The sequence below is a fragment of the Toxorhynchites rutilus genome, chromosome 3, assembly GCF_029784135.1.
Source record: "Toxorhynchites rutilus septentrionalis strain SRP chromosome 3, ASM2978413v1, whole genome shotgun sequence".
In the NCBI taxonomy this organism is placed as follows: domain Eukaryota; kingdom Metazoa; phylum Arthropoda; class Insecta; order Diptera; family Culicidae; genus Toxorhynchites; species Toxorhynchites rutilus.
This window is the reverse complement of record NC_073746.1, coordinates 38,871,878-38,886,877: the sequence shown is the minus strand read 5'-3', so window position 1 is coordinate 38,886,877 and position 15,000 is coordinate 38,871,878. Positions and strand designations below refer to the sequence as shown.

Below are 15,000 nucleotides of genomic sequence, written 5' to 3'. Positions count from 1 at the left end.
GATAGTGTCACTTCCAAACGCAATGGATTAAATATCCTTCCACCTTTTTCCGTGATCATCTTATAAGGTATTTGTACTAACCTCATTGAAACATTAGTTGTGTGAGTAGATATTCCTTCTTTTAAATTTCCGTGATAATTTTTTTATCCAGATTGTTAGTTATTTTATATCAACACCTCCAGTTGTTCGACCATAACTTGTAATAAAAAAAAGGCCACTAGAAACAATTTCAACAATGTTTTCTCCAGGTAAATCATTTGTTGAATGCCCAATTGAAAATACTGGAAACATCCGGCATAAGGTTTCCTATATCAATAAAAACTATATTTTTGGAGAAAACATCACCTTTGAAGATTGCGAATGCGAGTTTCAAAAGAGTATCGTTATTTTTATGTTATGACAAAGAGGATTTTGCTCGTAAGTTCGGTGAGAACTGTTGGCATAATTTTTCGAGCCTTTTGGTTTACTTGTTGTATTTCTGATGAAGTTGAAGAAAAAATGTTTTTATTATATTTTATTCCATTTAATTAGGGTAGAACTACCTATCATCGCAATAGTACCTGTTATGGTAATACGAGGGAGTTTTTATTAGTTAAAAAAAACATCTTTTTTTCAAAGGCTCTAATATGTTTTTTATATATCAGAAATCTCTTCTTTGTCGATTTTGGTACTTGATTCATGCGAAACATTGTTCTTTTGTTGAAAAATTTAGTTTGAAAATTGTGTGTCCCATTAATGTTTGCTTCTTAGCATTTTGCTAAGGAATATGCGGTCAAAATAATGAGATTTTTATGTTGTTAATTGGTTGTTTTGATACAAACACAGTGCAGACGCATACATTACAACCTTGTTGATGTTGTGATTCGACCAGTTTATACGATTTTATCGAAACAAACTATAATATTTTTGTATTACCATAATTGGTACAATTTTACATCTAAGTGCCAATTATCGCAATATCGAAAGCTGCCTTGTTCCTATTATGGTTGTACGAAATCGTTGCAAAGCTGAAAAGCAGATCTGCTATGTTCCTATTACGGTTGTACATTGTTATGTTGTGGTTGTTATGCTATTATGGTTGTACCTCACGTTTTAACGCTGTGCAATTGCATATCAGAGGGCGCTTTTAAACGCTCAGCAGTGTTGTGAAATAGCACTATGCGTGTCCAACCGAAGCATATTTGTTTGATCTACTCTGTTGAAAATTAAATCTTAGATGAATGTGTTAATATCCTTTGTTCAGTTCCTGAAGAGAAGCAAAAACTGCATCACAACCCTCACGTCTTTGTGATTCACTTGCCAGCAGGCAAAGAAGCCTAGCAACGAAAAGCAGGCAGTTATTTCACAACCGGGAAGCACATAACAACAATCTAATCTAGAGATGAAACGGATATTCGGTGTCCTCATTAACAGAAAATAAATCATAACCGAAATTTGCAATCCTTATTAATTAATTTTTGATTTGTAGTTCATTAAGTGTATCTTCTCTCAGATTATCATCCCGGAAATTTTTAAAATTTTGAATACAAATAATTCGTTAATATAGGGGGTCTCCGTAGCCACATTGGTTGCGCGTTCGCTTAGTAAGCGATCGATCGTGAGTTCAAAACTCAGTGCTCTCATGGACCATCTTTGTGTTGTTACAAAATAGCTACGTCCACGCAACAATAATCGGCGATGGAGATAGATCCACGGTCGAAATAAGATCGATTCATCCATACAACTGCTCTGCTCTGCAAGACACATCGGGCTGCTATTATATAAATAACTCAACAATGATCAATCAACTGTCTGTCCGGTGGTCCAACTGGATAATGGAAGAACAGAAAGAATACTCTTACGCCTGAATGGCTACTGTGTAAATGTACCATATGCAATGGTATAGAAGAAAGCTCTTACGCCGAAAAAATGGCAACTGTGTACAGTAAAACTTGGTTTTGTGCGAATTTTTTATTGAGCGTTTTTTTTGTGCGATTTTCTATTCTTGTGCGGTGTATGAAAAGAAGCATATTTGACGAAGTTATCGTCCATTTATTTTTTTTTTCGACGGTTCATATGCATTTCAGTGCGAAAAAAGCATATTTGCGTCTCTATTATCCACTTCTGAAATCATTCCCCTCCTCTCATCAAATGCTCTAAGTTTTTCTAAGTTTTTGCATGATATGATTTCTAACAGCAACACGTTTCGACATGCTACTAAAAGCACAAAACAGCCACGCGCGACCGAAGAGGCAAAGTGTCCCATCGCAAAGCAGGGAAACAAAAGAAAATTGAAAGGTGAATGGCGTGGATTTGGGTTATTTTCTTTTTTTTTCAAAATGTGTACCGAACATGATTTGTTAAAGCTGCTGGTGATGTTTTGCACGCTTTTTTTTATGCGACTTTTTTGTGCGGTCCCTATCCCCCGCACAAAAAAGGCTTGCCTGTCATATGCTAATTATATAGATATGATAACCATGTGACCTGTACACGATTAAAATTCGGCTCTGTTACAGCTAAAATGCTAATGAGCCTAAAATAAATAAATGGAATAAAAAAAATTGGTTAATATTCTTTGCATATTGAAATTATGTGGCACAAAACCTGTCTAGAAGGCCATGGTTATCGTAAAAGAAAGTCGATTAAGAGAAACGATCGAAGCAAAAGCAAAAATTAGGCAAAAATTGCCGAATAATCCATAATAAACAATGAGTCTTGTACAGAATTTATTGAAATTTGCAAAACTGCCTTCTGATTTGGAAATAATCGCATTATTGAAAAAGTATTCATTGGAAAAAGGGAAATTTTTCATTCTATCAAAACTTCTTCCTGTAGTAAAATGACCTGTAGGAGCTTAGAATCAAATGAATACCAATTAATAAGGTTAATTTGATTTACTATTGACATGGTTAATAAAACACTGTGTTGATCTACAAAATCTTGAAAAAAACAGAAAAAGTCGAATTTTTTCTTTCCAGTATTGCTATCTACACAAGAAGATAGAAGCATTCAAGTATTACATCTCAAAACTTGAAGCTTTAAAATGATGTATATCCCATCGTCATGCGTTGGTTTTCCACAAAGTTAGAACATTTCTAAAATCACTCAAAAACTTCGAATTCGCGCTCCGTTCCCATATTTTTTGTCGAGTGTAGAATCAATTAAAAATTATTATTGAAGCTTTATTTGAATTCTATTAACACCTTTTCCATGTGACACCGACTATTATTATAATAGGTACACTTATCACGAACCTTGGCCCTTGGCCGAGTGGTTAGCGTCATAACTAACATGCCGGGTGTTCGGGTTCGATTCCCGTTCTGGTCGGGGGAATTTTTCGTCCAAGAAATTTCCTCCGACTTGCACTGTGATCACGCGTATTCTAGAACTTGTCACTCAGAATGCATTCAAGGCGTGTTATTTGGCAAAGAAATCTCAACTAAGTACTAATAAAAATGACGCAAGTAATACTACGTTGAGACGGCGAAGTTCCTCTAGGAACGTTAGTGCCATTGAAGAAGAAGAAGACACTTATCACTTCAGGAACACTATTACCATAATGAGTGACATTCAAATATGTTTTTTATACAATTTAGTCAAATAATCGAAAAAAAAATATCAGTGAGAATCTACAAAAACTGAATTCAAACTGCTAGAGAAAGTATACTTCTGTATACTTTTGAACTAAAATAGAGCATTTATTCGCCAATGTCTGCAAGTTGGCGACATATGTCCTCCAGAATTGGTACACTTAGCCTGCATCTATTTTATTTTATTTTCTCAAATACCGATAACGCCTAAAAATACACAATAGAAAAATTACAGAGGCATGCACAGTCTGTGACACCGTCCGCGAGTATACGAGTTATGATTTTGCGCACGAATACAGGAGGGCTAAAACTTCGTTTTATCGTAATTTCATTTTCTTGTGACTTTTCGATACAGTCAACGTTGGTAGACCGCAGCCTAACATTTGAACAATTAGTCGCCGGTAATGCGCAAAAGTTTGGCCACCCCTGGTATATAGTGTAACATATATCGCAATATAGAGATCCCTTAATTTTCCGTAGAGTGACCCCCTATCTGGAAATCAAAAACGTAGTCCTACGTCAAAATAATTCAACGATACTGAAATGGCAAAAAGGTCTACTAATTACCTACTTTCACCTATTCAATGTGGTGTTAGATACTTGTAAACAATTTGTCATCATGGTCATTGGGAGCTTTCATCGATGCCAGCTGCATTTTTTGCGAGAAAATCGAAATATTCGAGCCAACAAAACGTCGTTCGAGCAAAATCTTACTTTTCGTGTTTCATTCGAAGAAATCTGCGGATGAAGCGAATCGACATGTTAATACCGTTTCAAGATGCATAATTTTGAAGCACTTCTGCATAAGAGTCAAGTCAAACGCAACAGGAACTAAAAGAATAATTGGCCCGATAAGCTATACCGTATTGTTTGCGAGTCTTGGGAATGATCTAGAAGCACGGGAACTGGCTACCACACTGACTGAAGCCTAGAGATGCCGAACGGAGATCTACGTACAAACAACTGCTTCAACGTGAAAAACGGGAGCGATTTTTGCATCGGATTGGTACTGTGGATCAAAATCGTGGGGTTTGTGCAATACAAGAACTACCAAGCCATCAAGGGAATGCACCGAAGGGCGCGGTTCATGGACGGATGGAATCATTGGTCGGTATCTTTGAGAAGATGAATATGTCCACACCGTTACTGTCAATCGAGCCTGCCATCGGCCGATGATTTCTGGTATGTGGTTTCAACAAGTACACGAACAATGGACCAATTTAAGAGGTAAATGTGATTAGCAATAGATATTTCGTTTTGAACCTGTAAATTGTTCGCCTAAATTGCCGGACAATTGGAGACTCCCTCTTGTGGGATTGCGTAATGTATCTCGTCTATATGGATAAACCAGCAATAATTGTAATCAGTAATCTAGCTGCGACAGCGAGGCTTTCGAAATGACCTTTCTCAAGGCCGAATGTTTTATTTTAGTTTTCCAAATTATTCTATTTTCCAAAAATTCTAATCTTGAAAGGTTAGAGGAGAATGAACTGATGAATTACAAAGCCTCTATATTTCAAAACATTTAATTATTCATGTCGTCCTTACCGCTAACAGACAGCAGTCTTTCTTATTGTTGATGTCAGGACTAGCGGTTTAGCTCGAGTGTGGTGTAATTTTGTTCGCTGGGGACACCGTGTCGTTTTGCATGCCGTCTGGTGAAAAGTTTCTCTGTATTTTTGCATCACATCATATTCCAATCTATACCGGGGTGTAAGGCTCTAAAACGAGAGTGTTACGTTTGGGGTGCAATATTTTGTGCCTTAATACCTTTTTGTCGGTTGACCAAAGCGTGAATTCTAGACAATTTCTAGATTTCTTGTGGGATTGCGTAATGTCTCTTGTCTATACGGATAAACAAGCAATGATTGAGGTCTTGGAATATAATGTTACACGGAAAATAAGTGAGATACCAGCCGTATGGATCGATAAAGTGATTACCTTCCCCATAGACAACCTCATGCGTATTCACGGTCAGCGTTGGCTTGAAATTATCTTCAAACAGTAATTGGCAGATGCCAAACTTCATATACTTTTCGCATGTTTTGTGTGTGTTTTCTTAAAGAACGATCCTCTTAAAAATCATTAATATGAAATAAATAAAACATTGCTAAGAAAAAATTATAGAAGGTTGTGTTCAAGATACGATCGCATTGTTGACGTAGCACAACGCTGTTATTTTATGTAAGTCGCTTGGTCATAACTTCGGATTTTATTTTATAATGCTGTGAAATTTTAGAAAAAACTTTTTAGTAGAATGGTTTGATCGCCCTGAAATGGTATTTTAATTGATGATTCATTCTTGTCCTCGCATAACAATACACTAGCTGATCGTATGTCGCAATTTGTTTCATGTCAATGCATTGAAAATTTACCTGGAATATTATTCGGTGGCCTTTTTCACAATTGGCATAGACTCAGCTACAGTCGATTATATACTTTTTGTACCAGCACCATTATTCCACATCTCATAAATACTTCAATTTAACTTTGGCACCGCGTGGGAACAACAACAATGACAATACTTGCAAGTATCAAATATCATGCTACATGTTATTTAGCATTGCCTCGGTGGAATCGTACCTCTAGACATCATTCGTTCAACGTATACCAAGCGCCAAACAAGCGTTCGTCATAGCATACATACTGAGCCATACATCGGTGGCTTGAAGCTACTAGGAATATAAACACTACAGGTAAACTTCGATATAACGTACATTTCACTTTCAAAATTGTACGTTGTATTGAATTGTACGTTATATCGAAGCATAATAAAGTACCCACAAACGTAGTCTATAATACATTATTATGTTGCTGTTTTATTAAAGTTAATGAATAACTTCAATCAGAAAACAAAGCCAGTCTTTCTCATGATGCTTCCTTTCGTACTGTTGATTAAAGCTTGATTCATTTAGAATCCGGAATCACAAAACCAGCTGTATTTCGGGATTGATCGAAAGTACAAAACTTGTTTTAGCATCACAATACAGATAATTCATTGTTCTATCAGAAAAAAAATGATGAAAAAATTTTCCTTTACACTTTGGAAATGTGTACGTTATATCGAGGTAAAATGTACGTTATATCGAGTGACGTTATATCGAAGGTACGTTATAATGAGGGTACGTTATAACGAGGGTACGTTATATCGAAGTTTCCTTGTACTCATCATATAGCGCTATTCTCAATAGAAACGCTTCTGTTAATATAACTGGCTTCGAAAAAAATTGCATTACTTTTCCATGCTCAAGATAAGCGCAGCTGTCATCCTTAGTGGAGAAATTTTTGCTACTGGCAAGCGAAACCAAATCACATACAAATTTCCAGAACGACATTTACTTTCTTGGTGACTAAATAAATGAAATAAACCTTTTCTGTTAATCTCAACAACCTCGAAAAAAGTAGCATTGCTTCATTATGATCAAGATTAGCGCAACTATAATCATAGGGCCCTATTATAGAAATCGTGCTCGCGAATTATTTTGCTCGTTAGCTCTATTTTATTATTATAGAAATCTAGCAATTCGATAGCACCGAGCGAGTGTAAGCTATCGATGCAAGTGTCAGAACTTTTCGAGTTGTTTGGTTTACTTGTTGCATATCTTCAGAGAATTTTTTTTTTTGTTTGCGTCCCTGATATTTTCCTTTGGGAAACATTTAAGAAACGCTTAAATATATGCAATTTTCAACACATGTTCGTTTGTTTTGATCAGTATTTGTTTTACGGTCCTGGCAGAATAGTCTATACAAGGTAAGTGTTCAATTCAGCATTATTTATATTAATCATGATATAATTTACAATGCAGAACTTACTTCCAGCGCATATTTCAGTGGCTGAAAATGAGTGGACAGACAAATCACCACCAGTTTGAACGACTCGTTGGACCAATGAAAGCGAATGTATACATTGCTGGAGGTATTTGTGGAGGCAGTTCAAATAAAACCCCGGTGAGGAGCCTAATGCACTGAGACCATCAATGCGTCTTGGTTCAGAATGGCAGAAAGTAAGTGTTTCTTCTACGATACATATAAATTCATAAGTAAATTTTATCATATTCATTGAATTACTTTGAATTACAAAATAATTGTTTTGCTAAAAAAAAGTGGAATTCATGTGTGACTCTTTACGGAATTCCATAGATTGCAGTTGTGAAAATACATGAAAAAAATAATTTTCTAATAATTATATTTTTTGTGAAGCAAATTGTTCCATGATGTCATTTTTATTACACATCCATGAATGCATTACGTCTATTAAGCTTCATTCGTTGAGGGAATATCAGTTTTCTCCAAAACATAACCATATTAACACTTTTGGAAATATAGATATTTATAATTTTCATAGCAGATGTCTCAAAAAAAGATTTGGCATCCTTGCTATAGTGCTTTGTGAAACATTTCAAACTCGTTTCAAAATGTTTCAGCACCACCACTGACATTCGAGCAGAGTAACGAATCGAGCTGTTTTCCTCGATTTCTATAATTGCAGATTTTACTCGGTGTGATAGTGATAGTGATTGTATCGAATCCTCGATTCGATTTCAATAATAGGGCCCATAGTTGAAAGTAGTTTTGCGTCTGGCACGCGAACCCAAATAACTTATAACATTCCAGCATGACATTCAAGATGCTTGATATTCCCCAAATAATTTTTGACGCTCAACCTTAACGCCTGCTTCGCCATACCGTCAGTTCAATTCATTGAATGCAATGTCAAAGGCGCCAACGAAGCCTTCATGATGACGGAAAACAAACAATGTTAACTGCTTGGTAATAGACTGAATATTTGCCTCAGCAGAGATTCATTACTCATACCCTAACGCAAATATTTCCCTCCCGCACTATGTTTACGTACGGGTTATGAAACACGCACGTACGCACCCATATTTCGATGGCTTGAAGGAACTTAATATACATACACTTATCTCCATTTTGCGCTCTTTTCAACAGAAGCCCTTTCTGTTAATATTGCCGGTCTATATTAGCTTAGCAGCCATCCTTGGTGGAGAGAGTTTTGCTACCGCCATGCGAAACTAAATACACAGACCAAATTGCAGAACATTTATTTTATACGTGAGTCGACGATAGCCTAGCTTGATGCTTCCCCACACAATTGTATAGCTCAGAACCTAAATGTAATTGCGTCAGTTTGAAGCAATGATTGCAATGCCAGAGACATCAGCGAATGAATAACTTGGTCACGTCCATAGCTCAACCCGAAACGAAGGCATGTCATGACGCAAAACAAGGAAGAACAAGCGATGTTCATTGCTTTGAAAACAGAACGAGACTGAAAGTTTTAACAGCTCTGTTCGGGAAAGCACACAAATCAGCAGGACAAATGCATGGGAAAATGGAAACGCTTATAGTTTTCATGAATTTTAACCATTTACACACCAGGGGATTGTGATGTATAGAATATCAAACAAATCTCAGGGAATTTCCGATTCGGTTGGTATGTAAACCGTCAAAATCCGTTCGCGGCAAAAATACTTATTAACGTTAACTTTATTTCATAAAAACGTGACCTGTTTTCTGATTTGGCACCCTTAATGAAAGACGTAGTTCTACGTCAAGAATACCCCGGCGAGAAGAATAAAACATGGGTTCGGATGCCGTCCGCTTGTCTGCTTATTCGCCGCATACTGGAGTCCCAGCGTGGTGAGGTGGTGTTGCAATTATTACCGGTTTCGCAAAAACCCCAAACGTTACGCAGTATTTTTCCCAGGTCATACATCAGAAAGTGCTTTCTTACGGCAGCAACCGCAAAGTGTTCCTTTTTAAAGCGCAAACTTTTAGCCCCAATACTCGCTGACTGACTGAACTACAATCACTTTTCGTCGGCGTCGGATCGTCCGACTTTCATACATTTCTCCCCCGTCTGCTGGCTGCTGCTGGCTGCGGTGGCTGACTATAATCACCATTCAGCAACAGACCGCGTGCGCCGATTACGCGACGCTCTTCGATCAGCGCCCGACCTACTAAAGCCAACCGGTGGATCGTAACTTTCCTTCAACAACAACAACAACAAGCGCCACAGACCCCACAGTCCGAGAGACACGAGTGAAAGAAAGAGATTGTAGGGGTGTTACGGAATAGGTAGGTAAGAACATGTACAAATTATACGATTTATAAGCGCGCACTGTGGATTGCATAATACCGAGCCAGCTTAACCTGATATCAAAACCTGACCGTGGTGCCGTTTCGGGTTGCCAAGTTGGGGTTGTGAGACTCCGATCAGGCGTTATTTTTTTTTCACGGGCACTCCCGAAAAAAGACCTTCTAAATATTGGGTGATTGGGAAAATTCTACGACTTTGTCTTCCTACAGTTCATCGCTTTATTGAAACTATTATTGAATTACACGATTTCCTGTCGATAACAGACCAGAAAGACAACGGAAGGGTATGTTAACAGATAAACAAAACATTTGTTTTGTTACTTACGGAATATGACACGTCCGTCCTTGACTGCCGTGTCAACAAATTTAGAAAACTGATAAAGGTGAAATCAATTTGGGTTTAAGCTCCTGTGTGGAAGTTTCTCCCTTCCGATGTTCCGGATCAATCAAGATAAAAATAACAATTGAGAATAATATTCAATAGATTAGATACCATTCTCGGACATCGCGTCACAACCTCCCGCAAAAATAGAAAAGTCAATAAAACCGTAAGACTATTACCGACCATATCAGTCCGGTGAACAGCGATAAGAGACCAACAATGAGCGAAAAATACCAGCAATAAAATGACTCAACATAAGTGACTTAATCGTTCACACACGACTTCCTGAATGCATTTTATTTGGCCACATTTGACATTTCTGCCCCATGCATCTGTTCCCAGCTCGTCAGCCATCAACTCTAATTACGATTACTTGAATCATTTGCCCGACGTTAAATTTATCATATCGCACCGGCAGTCGTTGCCATCCATCTATTTCTGTTCTACCGCCTGGCGTTTCAATACTTTTTCCTCGTATATTGTTGGTGCGCTTCATCTCGCATTCTACGGTATCGTCATATTTACACGCCCGGCAGCAGCGTTTCTTCCTTCTTCCTCATCGATATCTCCGTCACGACAAATAAAACACGGCTGCTGCTGCAATACTCCGTTGCGTACACATACGCTTTCGTCACGCTTGGTACTCGCGAAAATCCTCATCTTCTCACACGGAACCACAGTGGGCCCTTTGCATATGTACATGGACATATGTGCGTGTCCCGCTATCAACTTCAGCCTCTTTGGCAGTGGCGCGCCGTTGTCGTAGAACACATATTGCTGATTGCAGCAGCAATCCAAGAACCTCTAAATGGGTGCAGCAAGTTAGCGGTGTTAAGGTGGCGACATCTGTCACGCAAACTTACGATGTTTTATCTCTATTTTTCGAAAACACATGTATTCCTCCATGAGAGACAGAGTTGGGATGGGCGTTATAGGGTTTTTTGATGAATTTGAGTTTGTTGTTCAATAGAAAATATGGTACAGAAACCATGCTTTTTTTAAATATTCATCTGGCTTACTAGAGACCGTGAACTGAGTTCACGGGTACCTATAGGAACCAAGTTTAAATTACACTGCTGGTTAGAAAAATAGGTGTGTAAAAATAAACACAAAAATTCGGTAACTTTCATAATTTTATAGAGTAAAAAAATCAAACTGAGCAGGGCTCGAAATATTCGAAGATGAAAAATGAAAATCGACTCTCCTCTCAATAGCTTCGTTCGACTAGGACTACTTCGGCATTCGCCGTCAACATGCCTTGAATTGACGAGCTTATTTTAACGTCCATATAAACATCCCTATTCCGTTGTGTCGTTCGAGTTATAATTTCGCATTCCTATTTCGAACGTTTAATCCATTTAATGTTCGGAGAGAAACAGATCGAACGGAATGCAAAAACAACTCGAACGAAATACAGAATGGAATTTTATCAAGTCGTTCTAAATATTTCGAATCGATCGAAATGCAGAATAGGGGTGAAAGTAAAACGAAAACTTGATTTCTGTTGCAAAAAAGTAGTTACACCATTAATGGACGGCTTCATTGTTTACCCACCGTGAACTCGAACCAACGAACCTAGACAGCTACCAGGTATGCTATAAAGGTCCTCACGTTAGTATTAGTAAATAGCGGTAGGAATTCGGACCAAAATCTTAGTTCACTTTGTCTCCTAGTTCAATTTTGTGAAAAAAGACTTACAGAAAAACAGGTTTATATCACCAAATCACAAATTTGTCAGTGTTTCTGAACACAACACAGCACGCTATTTTAGAGAGGCATATTTTCCTCTACGTAAGGAAGCATTACCTCCTCCATAATTAGCTTGTAATCGACAGCATTCATTGTGTTCCTAATTCGGAATATAGGACCCATACCAGGAAAAACTACCACAAACCATGATATTGTCACCACCATGTTTCAAAGTTTTCTTCGTGGAGCGAGGATGAAATTCTTTTCCTGTAGGTCGCCGAACATCCCATTGGGAATCCGAACCAGATAGTTTTATCATAGTTCCGTCGCTACACAAAATGTTTCGCCACTTTTTGTACCTTCCAGGTACGATGTCGATAGCGTCGATAGCGATTCGCCCGGATAGTTTCACTTATTCTAATCACCGACGAACTGTTCTTGTACTTAAGGTGTTGTCAATTTGGAAGCAAAGTGTTCTGAACGACGCAAATGGATCAGCATTTGCCAAAAGTACTATACGCTGTTCTGTTCTCGGTATTGTTTCCCTAGGCTTTCCAGGCATTTCCGTCATTTTTGCTGACTCAAGGCATTGGTGGCGAAATTTTCGAATCGTCCTAGTATTTAAGCGATGGTTTAATTATTCCACCCTCATCACGATTTTTTCTTAGCAGGTTTCTTTCTTCAGAAATACAGCGGCGATTACTGCCCATTCTAGTTGTTCTGGCAGTGAAATTAGAAATTATATACGTTGAAAACTAACTTTTAATTTCCGAAACTCAAATTATCCGATTTTGACAGCATTGACGATATAAAAACGAATTCGCTGCATGAACTGAAGTCAATTCCTGAATTTAGCTATAAGAACTAGATTTTTCGTTGAAAAAAGAGTTTAGCTTCAGAAGGGTCCTATTTTGAAAGCGATAATAAAAAAATTAGATGATGAGAAAACAAAAGCATTTTCTTTGGAAACACAAATTTTCGGTATATATTTGATAGGATGTAAGAGCTGTTTATTCAGCTCGAATCTCATTGTGTAATAGAGCCTTTTATTTATTTTTTGAAGGTAATACAATATTTTGAACGAGACTCTTTCTCATCAAGTATGATCCTCTATCACCTCCTTTAAAATTCTGGGTTAGCTATCTGACACTCTGTATATAAAAATTCAAATTTTAACGCTCTAAGTAAAAGTGGGCTGCCTATGCCCATTATTAGACTGCTATCATAACTACATAAGCCGAGACACGCCAGACACAATTTTTTTCGTGTCCAACGGGTGTTGCTGTTTTGTGGGCAAAACGAAGATTTATTTCGGTCCTCCAATACGGAAACACCACCGAACTTAGCAGGCGTTGAGAGAGTGCGCATCAGCAACAGCAACAGCTCCTGCATATCGTCAGCCCGCCACCACGTCGCATCATAATGATGATCATGTTCTTCGCATTTGACGCCATCGTTATGATCGTCGTCTTAGTTGGTGGCACGATACGCGCGACACACACTTAAGGGCACTAATACAGAACACAATTACTGTTAGCGGATGGCGATCCCCCCAGGGGGAATGGTCCCCTGATGGTAAACGAACGCGAACGCGAACGCGAGACACATAAAAAAAGAAACCAACACGGAAGCGAATCCACGCTCTCCACCATCACGCTTGGTTTATTGTTACAGCAGCTACAGCAGCAGCGTTGGCGGCGGCGGCAATCTTACATAGTATGTAGTGGCTCTTGGCGAACGAACGTAGACTTATACAACAATCAACCCACGCATACCTCGCAACATCGCAAAGAATTAGCAAACGAGTAGTCGTCATCGCACAGTACCAGTCTTTGTCATCGTCAACTCTCTGGCACACACTGAAACGGTCGAGAAAGAACATCCTTCCGTCTCTTTCTCATACTGTTATGACGATCAGTGCTATTGTTATTATTGTGATTAGACAAATATGATCGAAATGATCGAGAAAGGAATGGATCAGCAAAGTTAATATGTTGAAAGAACAATAATGAGGTAAACATACTGTGACAGTCTAAGGCACAAGATTCAATGCATACTATTCGTATATACACTATGTCAAAAAAATGTTCTTAAAGCAATTACTTTGACGAAAGATATTTAATCAATATACAGAAACGTAACATTAGTTCCATTACGTAGTACAATAAACAAAATCAACATTAAAAACAATATAATAAAGTTCATTTGGGACTATTCAAGAGATTCATAAACATAAAGATATTACAAAACTGATATCCAGACATTTCATATTATCACTCCATTGAATTACTCTGGAGATGAGTCGATTTCGTTGCATCGTGACCATAGCGAGGTCGATTTTTTGCATCAAAATTTGCAGAACAAAATCGAAGAAATCAGATCTGCGTCCTGGGTTCACTTACAGTATCCGTACCGCAAACAACACAATTTTATGTGACCTCCGGACAAACAGTGTACGGCCAACTTATGTTTCTTATAACCCCTACATAAACTTTTAGTGGATTTAGTGCTATTGAATGTCGCCGGTTATTGTTTTCATTCCACCGGGAAGCTCAATTTCTGGGATTTATGGGAAAGATCTCTTGCCTCTCTCCCACGAGAACCGAAAAGTTTTTGTTCTCATTCATTATCTCTAGTATTTTTCTCTAAAGATGGTCCCACAAATTTTCTACGGGCAAGACTCTGGTACCCATTTCCATCCTTTCGAATCTTTTTCGATTACGTGGAAACGTTTGGGAACAGCTGCATCGGTAGCTCCTCTCTTGTTTCAATGTTTGAGATAAGTTTCCATGAAACAATGCTAGTAGTTCATCATCTTCGATTTTTATTCGGATGGCCTGAGCATGGTTCGATGTTGACATTGAGGCCATAACTTTTGAGTATGTCCATGTTTTTACACTTTTAACTATTCCAACTTTCTTTTCTTTCTCCTTCTCCTTCTCCTTCTCCTTCTCCTTCTCCTTCTCCTTCTCCTTCTCCTTCTCCTTCTCCTTCTCCTTCTCCTTCTCCTTCTCCTTCTCCTTCTCCTTCTCCTTCTCCTTCTCCTTCTCCTTCTCCTTCTCCTTCTCCTTCTCCTTCTCCTTCTCCTTCTCCTTCTCCTTCTCCTTCTCCTTCTCCTTCTCCTTCTCCTTCTCCTTCTCCTTCTCCTTCTCCTTCTCCTTCTCCTTCTCCTTCTCCTTCTCCTTCTCCTTCTCCTTCTCCTTCTCCTTCTCCTTCTCCTTCTCCTTCTCCTTCTCCTTC

At 38.3% G+C, this 15,000-nt stretch overlaps 1 protein-coding gene across 1 annotated transcript in view; it reads right to left on the bottom strand.

The window, feature by feature from the left end:
• LOC129773052 (zinc finger protein Xfin-like) overlaps positions 1–15,000 on the bottom strand; it is a 173,188-nt gene that overhangs the window by 30,686 nt on the left and 127,502 nt on the right. The window lies entirely within an intron of this gene.